The sequence below is a fragment of the Macrosteles quadrilineatus genome, unplaced genomic scaffold, assembly GCF_028750875.1.
Source record: "Macrosteles quadrilineatus isolate MER2022 unplaced genomic scaffold, UCM_ALF_1.0 Scaffold_1__1_contigs__length_201487025, whole genome shotgun sequence".
In the NCBI taxonomy this organism is placed as follows: Eukaryota; Metazoa; Arthropoda; class Insecta; order Hemiptera; family Cicadellidae; genus Macrosteles; species Macrosteles quadrilineatus.
In genome coordinates, this window is record NW_026542594.1 from 11,789,678 (window position 1) to 11,803,561 (window position 13,884).

General features: G+C 33.9%; 1 protein-coding gene across 1 annotated transcript in view; it reads right to left on the minus strand.

Annotated features, from left to right (window-relative positions):
• LOC129004074 (probable aminopeptidase NPEPL1) overlaps nucleotides 1–12,935 on the minus strand; it is an 80,054-nt gene extending 67,119 nt beyond the window's left edge. Inside the window, exon 1 of the mRNA XM_054432465.1 lies at nucleotides 12,848–12,935. The gene's annotated coding sequence lies outside the window, so the exon portion shown is untranslated. The remainder of the gene's footprint in view (nucleotides 1–12,847) is intronic.
• Between the last annotated feature and the right edge of the window lie 949 nt (nucleotides 12,936–13,884).

The window sequence follows — 13,884 nt, forward strand, 5'->3', positions numbered from 1 at the left end:
TCAGTCTACCCTTGGTGATAGCCTCCAGAAGATCCAGAATAGATTTTTACGATTGGCTGGACTCAGACTTGGTTTTGCCTTCATGGAAGTTCCCTTGGATGTCTTGCCTGTTCAGATGAACCTACCAACTTTGTTATCCAGACGTGAAACTCAGGATTTAGTGTTCCTATACAAGCTCTTAAATGGACTGGTGGATTGTAGTGAACTGCTCGGTAGGATAAACTGCCACGTACCTAAAGCAATTAGATCCAGGGACCTCTTTGGTAGACAGCACTCCAGTCCAGTACAAACTATACACAGAACTTAACTATGGTTCGCATCCAAAGACCGGTATATAGTTGTACCACAAGTGGACTTCTTCAATTCTAGCCATAGGTAAAAAATACTAATACTTAATACTTTAGATACCTACTGTACATGAGTTGTGGAAATCCTAGATCACTGGAGACATGTAATTAGTTGATGTGAGACACTTTCTCAATGTTTTCTTTGTCTTGTTCAAACAATTGCATGTATTAAACTATGGCTGTGTTAAAAATGTCTATTGTGGTCAATTCTCAATGTCTTGTTAAATATTTAGTAATCTATCACTATCTAAAAAAAAATCTATTGTAGCCGTTATAAGCCTGTAAGTATAAGCATGGATAAAACATACTCCTTATTAGATTTCCCATCCTTATGGAACAGCTGAAGCCAATTTTATTATTAGTTCTGTCCGGTTTACTGTAGATGTCGCGTTTTGTTTACAATTTGTTTCTATTACTGTAGGGTTAGTTTCTCATGATTTGTGCCTCACTGTTTGGTTATATAGCTAATGGACAAGTTATTGTTTATGATTAGATAGTTTTATTTGGTTAAACGAGGTTTTAAATTACTGGAATAGCAAGAAACAGATTGTAAACAAGACACGACTCTACAGTACACCAGACAGAACTAACAGTAAAATTGGCTTCAGCTGTTCCATAAGGATGGGAAATCTACTAAGGGAGTATGTTTTATCTATGGTATAAGTCAAGTCAGGTGCATTTTCTATTAATAGCAAATGTACGGTATGACATTCAGAATAAATCTATCTATTGTTAAGTTTAGCATGAACTACCATAACACATACGGTACATACTAACTTATTCATTATTTATTTAAATTAGGTATCTAATTAATTATTGTCACAAAAAATATGTCATGTTAGTTATTACGCACCATACCAATGTTAGCCATCTAATTTAATTTTACATATGTATTGTTTTGTTAATTACTGCATATTAACTAATTTAAGTAATTATTGTAAACTAGGTGAAACCCGTCAAAATCGATGGTTGCTCCAAAGGCTTACGACAATTCTTCTAAACTGCGACAAAAAGAGTGAAATTATAAAAAATGTGAGCACTAAGCATTGTTTAATGAGTAATAAATAGGTGTAGAAACTAGAAACCATAATGACTATTTGCGTTAGTTACAAAATATGGTTGATCATTCAATGAATAACATATTCCTTATACCGTCCGTCATAGGAGTTATTGTGCCTATGTTAACTGGTTTATCTTCTTTTTGATGAATATAATATAAAGAATGCTTTTGGAAGAATCCTTAAATAGTATTAAAATCGTATTGGTGGACTTTTGTGGTACACACTTTAGCGATTTCATCAGTGTTATGCAGATTAAATCTGTGGGTTTTTTTAGAAAAATATCTGTTTGTTGAGAAGGCACGTTTTCACGTTCTAACTTCAAAGGGAAGCCCACCCTAAAGCTGTGTAAGTTTTATTTCTCCTTCATCACGTCGGTCATCATATACCGTTCTGTGCCAATGAATAATCCTCTAAATTTACTAATTTAATCTAAATTTACGCATACGGTAATATTTTTTTATCATAACTTTGATTACATGACATGTGGATGTCAGCTGTCTCAGCCTTATCAATTACATAAAGTGTTCAATATAATAATAATATAGCCTATCTTCAAAATGTTAGGTGTAGTGGATTATACTTTTAGTGAAGCTGGCTTTTATTCTTGAAATGAGGGACCTCGTTCATATGGTCATGCGGCTTCATTGGCAACAAATAATGCAAATGACAAAGCAAAGCTGCATTTCCAAAAAGCAAATACTGTAAATTGTTGCATAAATAGTGACGTTTAAACATGCATTGTTGTTAATCAACGTATCTTAGAAAGTATGAGGATATCTAGTTCAAAAGTAACACAACCTTTCTGAACTAATACATATAATAAATAATAAAAAATAAATTTACAAACATCTGTCAAGATATAGGTACTATTTCAGGCAAGGTTTCTGTGTTTTGATGTTATTAGACACGATAAGAGCACAATGAACTTCTTCTGCAGATGAATAATCCATTGGTTAAGAGAAATATATGCCAAATTAATAAATAAATGGCTCTGGCCTGAACTTTTTTTGTATGGAGTTTGGGCATTTTGTTTTATGTTTCTATCTGGGTAAGTTACCGGTGTACTATGAGAAATTTCTTTTAAAAGATAAATTAAATGGTTTTTGTTGCTGAGTAGCGCTAGCTAGTAAACATGTACTAGGCCCTACCCTTTTCGTTAGTTTAATAACATTCAAAGGCTCTATTGTGTTTTCACTAAGCTCAATGAATACATCGAAGTAACATCTCTAAAAAGTCTGCAATAAATAGAAATTTTGCAGATAAATGACCTTCTAAATCATGCACATATTTCTTCATAAAAATTATTTAAAAAATAATCCAGTTCCTGTACACTACTATTATTTAACAAAATATGGACACGGCTCATATGGGCTCGATTTCGATTGGACACTCCAATCATCATCACCACCAATCGATCACCACTTACCATCTTTTGTGTATATTTACCGTCTTGTGAGTAACAGTATAAGCGTAAATATATATGTTTTAAGTGTTATGACATCATAGCGGAAGTCAAGAGCAGAAGATTGAGATGGTTTGGTCATATTTCGAGAAGAGAGGAGAAATGTACTTGATAGAAACCCCGAAGGCAGGAGACCACGAGGCCGTCCCAAACTTAGATGGAAGGATCAAGTACATAAAGATGTAAGAAGACTGGGAAGGAGTGAAAATGACACCAAAGACAGAGACATCTGGAGGCAGTGTGTGGGCGAGGCCAAGTACCTCTTAGGGTACCAGTGGCCACTCCAGTAAGTAAGTAAGTAAGTGTTATGAGACGTTTATTTTATTTACTTTCCCTAAATTTAATAACACGTACAATGCTGATCAAGAAGTTATTTAAACTCAGTAACTCCCTATAATATGTGTAGTTTAAAATACAATCTATATAATTAATACGCTACATGAAACTTTGTCGGTTGAACTCCTCCGCCATTTCTTAACCGATTTTATCCGTTGACGTCTCATTGGAAAGAGCGTGTCGCGTAGATTTGCAAACTGACCTTACATTTTTGAAAAAGTCCCTTGGGCTCTGCCCCAGTGGCTTTGAAAGTTCCCATGTTATCCTTATGGAGAACATAATTGGTAACATTTTGATCAGCTGTATAATTTAATTGCTGTTATTTATTTTTCAATTCAATGAAACGCTTGAGTACGTTTATTTACTATTTGAGTTTGTGTAAACATAACCCCCAAGACGGATCGTGTTAGTATGGTTGTATCATTTGTGTACGGTATTTATCGTTGTTTTGTGTCGCTATGACGGATCGTGTTAGTATGATTGTAACTTAAATTTGTGCATTTATCGTTGTTTTTTGTAGCTATAATTTGTTTATTTGTTGTTTTTTCTTTAAAATGCTTCCGACGTGACGATAACGAAACATAGACAGGAGGCGTAATCGTGATAACAACTGCAGCTACAGAACAGTGGCGCGTAATAGGCTTAACTCATCACAGTCAGCACCTGACCCTGGACAATCTCAACTACTAGGTTAGAAATGCGCCCTCACACTAGGCCTACCCCAAAACGACTTTTCGTTCTCAATTGGCACTCTATCAATGACCTGTGTTGCCTGTTCATCGAGGCATTTTGAGAAGGAGAAAACCAGCCGGAATGCTTCAGGTTTATCAATAACGAAGATAAACATGGACAACCTTATATGACTATAAGTCAGGAAATGTTTGTAGAAAACATTAAAAAGCAATACCATATTATGAAATATCATACAATATTTACAGGAAATGTTGATTACTGTTATATACATCGTGAGTATCTCCATGAGTTACACCACCGGTAATCTTTGAGGTAACTCTTTTAAACTCATTGTAAATGTGACTGTTATTCGTTTTGAAATAACTCACCTGTAATACTTTGCAATTGCTCGAATTTGAGCAACATGTACACTAGTTTAAATATTAACAGCTGTTTCATTAAAAAGTAGTGAAAAATTATCCATATAACTAAAGTGTAAACAAATCTGGGAAGGGAACTTTGAAGGCTTCTGGGGCAGGGCCCTAAGGGACTTTACTTCGTTTATCTTTTGATGGCTCATCTACAGACCGAGACCTTTCTTTGGACACCTCTACCAAGTTTCTACGCCCAACCGTTCTCTCAAATTAGTGGAGACAAAGTTTCCAATTATATATTTAGATTACTCCATGTTAATCTTATGGGAGAAACCCCACATTATTGGAAGATCCTGCCCGAACTACGGTAATCAAGATTTCAAAAAATGAAAAACACTTTGCAGATCAGGGTAATTTTTTTTATGCTTTAATCATCAAAATCGGTCCAAAAATGAGGGAGGAGTTCTGTTTACAAAAATTCGGCTTAGCTTATTATACAGGGTGGTCTGGACCTAGCGTTAAAAACTTTTTTGGGTGGTAGAGCAACACAAGTGTGACACAAATCCACAATTTAAAAAAATATATTCCATACACCCACTTGTAGAAACATTATTTAGATTTTTTTAGAAAAACCTGTACATTTACACAAAATTTTAAAATTCCTCTAGTATTTTCATACATTTTTATAATTTTGACACTACCATCATATTCTCCATTTAAATTATATGTAAGAATATACAGCTTTTGGTGAGCCCAAAGCTTCAGAATTGCTATTTAAATTGATTAGAACTAAGAAATTTTGGTTTTCACAAAAGAAGGTTAAAAATAAGCCTACAGACACTTTTTAAAGAAAAGTACTAGAGATTAGCAAATGGCTACAAAAACTGCTCTAAAATCTTAGCTTTTTAGCGAATTTCCCATATAGGGAATATTTAGCGAATTTCCCATATAGGGAATAAGCTATTACCGTAGTACTCATGGTAAGACCTGGACGCGGGACCGATTTTTTTTTTCGTTTTGAGGTCCCTAGAGGCCAAAAACAGAATCCGTTCAAATTCATATATATATATATATTTATATATTTATATATTTATATATATATATATGTGTCCGTTAGCACGATAACTCGAGCAAAAATGATCCGATTTTGTTAAAATTTGGTACAAACGTGTAAACCTACGTTTATTTGAACGAGTTCGCGATCCAGCATGATCGGACCATGGGAACGGGGGTTTATGGGGGGTTTTATGTGGTAAAAATAGGTTTTTCCCATTTTTGACCCAAAAAACATAAAATTTAGCAATTTCTTTCCAAACCATTTTGTAGAGCTCAAAAAAACAAATAATTTAGTATATTGAAGCGTTATTATGCGCCTAATGGTTACGGAGAAAATTCCAAAAAACTGTAAATTTAAAATTCCCATGTTATTCTTATGGAGAATAAGTAAACTGTTGTAGTTTGCTTGTTTATGAACATATTTTGATCAAACTTGGAAAATGTTTTTATTTCTTACTAACTATTAACATTTTACAAAAAAAAAAAAAAAAAAAACAGTTTTACCCTCCCTGATGCAGCAAACCTAAGTACTTGTTATACTAATTCTATTTAAATAGGAAATAAATGTTATATTTTTAAGTAGACATTTTAGTGTAAATCCAATCAGGCAAATGGAAATTCGCTTAGTCTGCAGGTTTGCTGTGGCGGGTGTATTAAAAGATATGATGAGGCATTTAATTTGCTTCCTTTTAAGTACAGCTATTCCAGTTATAACTGTGGAAAACATGGTTTAAGGAAAACAAAAACACACTAAAACAAACCAAAAAGACACACATGATAGTTTTTTATTATTATAGAAACAGCATGAGGCTGCAACAAAATTCGTATCTAGACAAGTTCAAAATAAATTCCAAGTATTGGATTGATAACCAAACTAAAATGAAAGTTCATTTTAATTTATTTTTGAAATGTCCTCCATTCTCCCTGATGCAGGGCTCTAGCTCTCTTCCATAAAGAAATCCATGGGGTTCAGATCAGGAGATCTTGCAGGCCAGGGCACTGGACCTCCTCGGCCTATCCACGTGGGATAGTTAGCACTCAGCCAATCTCGAATGTCATTCGTAAAATGAGGAAATGCTCCTTCTTGTTGATAAATGATATCTTGATGGAGCACAGGATCAATCACATCCAAAATTTGAGGCAGATCAAGAAGCAATCACCAATCACAGCTGCCCAAACGTTTATAGTAAATCTTTTTTGAAAGGAGTATTGAGGAGAGCATGGTGCTAGAGTAGATTTCGGTCGCTACCTCCTGAATTCTGACATTAAACAATACCACTTTTTCAAAAAGATTTTGTGGACAGATGAAGCTCTTTTTACAAGACAATGTGTATTCAATTCCAGTGCCCTGGCCCGCAAGATCCCCTGACCTGAACCCCATGGATTTCTTTACGGAAGAGAGCTAGAGCCTGTATCAGAGAGAATGGAGGACATTTCAAAAATAAATTAAAATGAACTTTCATTTTAGTTTGGTTATCAATCCAATACTTGGAATTTATTTTGAACTTGTCTAGATACAAATTTTGTTGCAGCCTCATGCTGTTTCTATAATAATAAAAAACTATCATGTGTGTCTTTTTGGTTTGTTTTAGTGTGTTTTTGTTTTCCTTAAACCATGTTTTCCACAGTTATAACTGGAATAGCTGTACTTAAAAGGAAGCAAATTAAATGCCTCATCATATCTTTTAAAAGCTAAGATTTTAGAGCAGTTTTTGTAGCCATTTGCTAATCTCTAGTACTTTTCTTTAAAAAAGTGTCTGTAGGCTTATTTTTAACCTTCTTTTGTGAAAACCAAAATTTCTTAGTTCTAATCAATTTAAATAGCAATTCTGAAGCTTTGGGCTCACCAAAAGCTGTATATTCTTACATTTAATTTAAATGGAGAATATGATGGTAGTGTCAAAGTTATAAAAATGTATGAAAATACTAGAGGGATTTTAAAATTTTGTGTAAATGTACAGGTTTTTCTAAAAAAATCTAAATAATGTTTCTACAAGTGGGTGTATGGAGTGGATTTGTGTCACACTTGTGTTGATCTACCACCCGAAAACATTTTTAACGCTAGGTCCAGACCACCCTGTATATACCAGATAGATGGTTGTTACTGTCAAATAAATTAATAAATTTACCATTCTAACATGACATTTTCTGTCATCAAAAGGAATTTGCTAACGGTTAGAAGTTTGGTTAGGTTAAGATTATCTTAGGTTTGAACAATTAGTAGGCCCTACTGGTTTTTTAGGTTAGTTCACTACACATTTAAGGCATTTTTCCCCTTAAAATTATTTCCTTCAGATTGTATTTTCCCTCACCCAAAAACCCCGATTCCCACTGGTCCTCTTAGTTAGATTATGGGGTTAGGATAGGTTAGATATGATTTCTCCCCTTTTATTTTAGTTGAACTAACTTATGAATTTTAAGTCTTTTAAGTAGGTAACTTATTTGAACCAAAATTTACTTAAGAATATTATGTGACCGTAATCTAGAAATTTACCATCGAATCGATATGTTAACTGTTCGATAATATGATTGAGTCGGATGTCAAAGTTTTGCCAATCCAGAGATGCATGTAAGTTAACTCACACCATAGAAGAAAGGCTGCCTAACTTCTAAGGCCTGAGTATCAACTTGAAAAATTATTTACTTTAGGCTAACTTATATTACAAAATGTTCTTTAATATAAGGACCTTAAAAATATGTAACCACTAACTTGATTTAACCTAAGTTAGGACTTTCAAATAAAAATTTGATGAAGTGAACCTGGTATTTAACCCTTTGAGTGCTCTGCAACGATATATCGTTGTTTACTAAATTCTCTAAGAATAAGGTATAGAGAAAAAGGTTATTTTAACAAAAAGTTGCAAAACGGCCATTGGTGACCTGCATGCTTAAATAGGATACATTAACAACCACTTAGCTACCTAAAAGTTCACCCAATCCCCAATCCGATGATTCGAGGTGTATGTCTAAACCAAGGATTATGAACACCTCACTATGCCCCAGTGGTTGTAGTATACCTATCGCTACAAACACACAGGTCACCAATTATTTGCCACACAGGACGGGAATCGAACCCAAGCAAACAAATTACCACTGGCCAAGTGACACACGCCCTAGCCATCTCAGCTATCTGTGCTTGGAGACAGAGGAGTCAAAAACCAGTATTTAAGCTGACGTCAACGATTGCGAACAGATAGCGCTACAGCAGGTTGTTCAATGCGTTACTAGGGAGCAGCACTAGTTAACTTAGTCACGGACTAGGCTACTTAGATAACATTTTTTAGTTGAACCACAACGAGCGAAGCGAGCGTAGCTCTTTGGGATCAACTTCAATGCAACAAATAAAGCAACATCACTCAATAACGGCAGAACACATTTCAGCTAAACTTAACAAGATTACTTAGACTAATAGTGAGATGGTTAATAAACAAACAAATTTCAATTAGATAATGCTAATGCAATTTAAAACGAACTTAAAATTTCCAAATTTTAACATTAGGCTTATGGGACTAAAGTTGCCATATGACAGTTTTTTGTTTACACGAAAAATGTAAACAAGAGAATCATAAGGCATTTCTGAACTTTCTAGACTTTTCTTTTAAACGTTTTTAAAACATTCCTATGATTTTAATAAACAATAAAATGCCGTCAAAACATTTTTTTAAGGCGCGGAATTCACTGAAAATTGAGAAAATATACGGAACTACTTTCTCAATGCGCGGAGCATAAACAAGGAGCGGAGGGATACGGACCAGTGACTTTCTTGGGAACCTATTTGTGTTGCCAGCTGATTAGAAACAGCCAATGTTAGAAATCAGGATTTAATAAGCGATATATCGAACCACATCGAAATCGATATTTTTTTGCAGTTATTACGTTTTTACACATTGAAATACATGATTGATAATTCAGTTCATTTTAGTCTTTTAGAGGTGTTTTACATATGAGTCTTGCATTAAAATAGCCCTACATTTTTCGTAGGCCTATGTTTTATCTTTGACTATCAATACAACTAGACATTCCATCCCCATGTTAAATTTATAGCCAGCTTTTTCATCAAAATCTTCTGTATCCAATGGTCAATGGTTTTATTAAGGCCAGTATTAAAATGCCGTCTCTAAATCTTCCCAATAATGGTAGAAGACCTACATTCCAGTTACATTACAATCATATCAAGAATACTTGGTATTAACAATCATAAATTATGTTCAGCAAAGAAAGCTGAGTTTAACCGATTGCAAGGGTTGAAATGAAGACCAATGTTTATGTTGCACAGTTGAATTTAAATGTCTAATTTCCCCTCCTGATGTTATACTTTAATATTCGTTTTTTTTAAATAGTTACTGTTTTTTTTAATACTGAAATAGCCTACTTTAACCGATTGTAAGGGTGAAAAATGAAGACCAATGTTTTTGTTGCAGGCTACAGTTGAATTTGAATGTTAAATTTCCTTTCTCTTTTTTATACTTATAATGCCCTTTTTGGATGTTAATATCAGATTCCAACTACTGTAATATTTTCCTGGTCAAAACTACCATAATGCACTTCTGGAAGAGGTGTCTAAATAACAAGATGTAGTAAAAACAAATTAGAATTATTATAATTTTAATCAATAAAACAAGCATTAATACATCTATTGACTTTTTTACATTTAGTTACTTATACAAATATCAAATCATGTTTGTTCCGCTCAACTGGCTTTCACCTCTCTGAAAGCAACCCTAGTAAATTGTGTTACTGGCAATTATTTGGTATGTCTACAACGCGATATTATGTACTTTTTTGATGTCTACTTACAGTAGCCTATTTTTCACGCTGAATCCAAAAATGCAATCAGTTTTTGTCGGAGAGATTCCTAAATGATCGTAAAACGAAGGTCAACTTTACGAATCTAAGGTTAATTGAGGTATACTGATGGCAATAAGGCGTGGTCTGGACGGGTCCGTATGTGGACTGAGTAGGCTACTGAGTGAGGAGGAGAGCAAACAGCTGTTTGTACTCGACTTAATGCGGAATGAAATCAATTTGTTTTGAAACCAGAGTTAATCAGTTCTTATTTAGGCATGTGAGGAAGGTAGGTCGGGTTTTATGCGGATTTGTGACTGTATTAAGTGTTTTGAAGTGAGGTTAGATTAGGAAGGTTATAATGAACAACCTATACGTATCACAACCTATAATGAACCTGCGTAAGCATTTTTGATATTGTTATTTCATTGTGTTTCAACCACTATTTAATTGTACAAAAACAGTCTGGAAGTAGCATAAATTAATGAGTCGGTTCGTTATAACCTAACCTTTAACTTACCTAATCTAACCTCACTTCAAAGGACTTAATACAGTCATTAAGTCCGACCTATCTTATTCACATGCCTTTTCTGACATAAAATGTGATTTAAACATTATTAAGGTTGGGTTAGGTTAGGTTAGATTAGATTAGATTGTATGTAACATAATTTATTAGTTGCTGATACATTAAATTATGCACTGTGGCACATTTTCACTTTTAGACACAATGGGATTATGTACTATGGGGTTATGCACTATGGCACGTTCATTAACAGACATTGAGGCATTAGTCAATGGTTCAGGATTGGAATGAGGACGATGATCATATCGGCAGTGGCCTTGCTTCTATTAGGCCTACTGATATTTTACGTGAATAAATTCTATTTTGTTCTATAATTTATGTTGATGTGATTAATAGTTTATGTATCGTAGTTGATTTATTGTATTTTCTAAACAGCACCAAAGTCCATTTTCTTTTAAAAATCTAGTTATTGCATATTGTAACTCTGATTTTGCTCTCATGGCGTCGTAGGTGGTTTTGTCTGTTATTATCGAATGTAAACAACTGACAGCTGTTTCCACTCCACAATCCTTCCTCCCCTTTAAGTGTTAGTCGCCACTAGAACTTGGACTCGTCCATACCACAAATATGTGAATATTACAACAAAACTGAAGCTTAATATTATTTGACTTTACGGTCATTTAGGAATCTCTCCAACAAAAACTGATTGCATTTTTGGATACAGCGTGAAAAATACTGTAAGTACACATAAAAAAAGTACATAATATCGCGTTGTAGACATACCAAATAATTACCTTGTTACTGAGGCTTTGCTGCCTCTATTTTAGGAAAAAAGTGTTTTTCCTAAAATGGCTAGGCCTATATTATAATATACTTATCAAACTAAATCAAGGTGGAATTTAATATTACATTGTAGACTGGATGTCTTTCGATTTTATGAGGTTTTGGTTTCAAACAATGCAATTGGTTGCAACATTAATACAATTTATAAGAAAACTTGGAAATTAACAACAAAAAGAAAGATTTTTTAAATGTTTACTATAAATACCTGGAATTTTCTTTTTTAGCGAATTTCCCATATAGGGAATAAGCTATTACCGTAGTACTCATGGTAAGACCTGGACGCGGGACCGATTTTTTTTTTCGTTTTGAGGTCCCTAGAGGCCAAAAACAGAATCCGTTCAAATTCATATATATATATATATATTTATATATTTATATATATATATATATATATATGTGTCCGTTAGCACGATAACTCGAGCAAAAATGATCCGATTTTGTTAAAATTTGGTACAAACGTGTAAACCTACGTTTATTTGAACGAGTTCGCGATCCAGCATGATCGGACCATGGGAACGGGGGTTTATGGGGGGTTTTATGGGGTAATAATAGGTTTTTCCCATTTTTGACCCAAAAAACATAAAATTTAGCAATTTCTTTCCAAACCATTTTGTAGAGCTCAAAAAAACAAATAATTTAGTATATTGAAGCGTTATTATGCGCCTAATGGTTACGGAGAAAATTCCAAATAAAACTGTAAATTTAAAATTCCCATGTTATTCTTATGGAGAATAAGTAAACTGTTGTAGTTTGCTTGTTTATGAACATATTTTGATCAAATTTGGAAAATGTTTTTATTTCTTACTAACTATTAACATTTTACAAAAAAAAAAAAAAAAAACAGTTTTACCCTCCCTGATGCAGCAAACCTAAGTACTTGTTATACTAATTCTATTTAAATAGGAAATAAATGTTATATTTTTAAGTAGACATTTTAGTGTAAATCCAATCAGGCAAATGGAAATTCGCTTAGTCTGCAGGTTTGCTGTGGCGGGTGTGTTATTGTCTTATTAACTTAGGCTATTCCAAATTAGCCTAATTAATAAAATAGTGAAAAATGCAGTTACAATTCAACAACAGGTAATGAAATTAAATAGCAAACAAAAAAGTCTTTAAAAAAATGTGAATATTAGGGATTGAAGTGTATTCTCAATTAATTGACGTTACACTCAAGAGTGTTAAGGAATTCCTAAATCATATTAGAAATAAGTGGGCGTTGTATTCATGCTAGAGTAAATTCAAGTGTTTGAGGTTAATCCATGTCCTACAAGTGAAGGTAACCTATGCAATATTTGATTTAGTTCAACCCTTATTGGATCTAGCTTATATTTAAGTAATAATCATTAAGCCTATGCGAAAATAAATCTGCTAAATGTGACTTAACTTACATTAAAATTATGGTTTCGCCTCTGACTACGGTACTGTAGAAGAAAATTGCCGACTGCCGACGACGAAACGACGAAACTGACATGACATGTAGGGATGTTCGATATTTTGATATCGGTGACAGAGTCACCGATACCGGTTTGTCATTGAAATATCGGTGACAAGAGGCTCGAAAATACGGTGACTGGAATATCGGTGACAGCGGTAAGGCGCTCCTCGAAAACTGTTAGTACTGTTACTGTCACCGTTTGGCGCCGTCGCGTAGTTCTCTCTGACGAATGACGATATCTGTTACAAAATCACCTGTGACGAGATGCGCGCGCAGCTCCCATTCACGGTTCAACCAATCCCAAACCTGCATAACCATGAGTCACATCCGGGACTATACAATAATACACAATATTTCCCGCCTACAACGACAACCAACATTATTCAAACTCAACTCAACGTTTTCGCATTTTGATTTAGATCATATCATATGCCTACCGGTAATAGTATAGTCCTATCCTATCCTATCCAATTGCTTTGCCACTTTTTACTTACACTTTTAGATTTTTATTAATGTTAATCTTTATTTAAGTAAATAAATCAAAGTTTTAGCTAAAATGAGTTCATCTAGGTAGGTACCTAATAATGTTCTTAATTAGGTGGGCCGGTGAGCCACAGAATCGGTAATATGAAGACCGAATTAAACCTACTAAATTCTTTATCAATAACTATTAATCGAGCATTGCTTATTTACTCTTGATTTATTTAACCTACTAACTTTATAACAAGACAAAGATTTAGGCATAGGTCCCAATATTAACCTCACTAGGCCTTATGTCAGTATCTATGACTATAGACATTGACTATACAACATATAGTCAATGCTATAGACCACCTACATATTTTTAACTTCATTTAATATGGAATCAAAGTTTATTAGTTTGTCATACCTTTTATTTCACAAAGTGTAAGCAAACAAGTACATATTCCTCTAAAAACCCTAAAAGCAAGGTATTGGTACCTAGAACAAATGGCCAAAATAATTAAAATT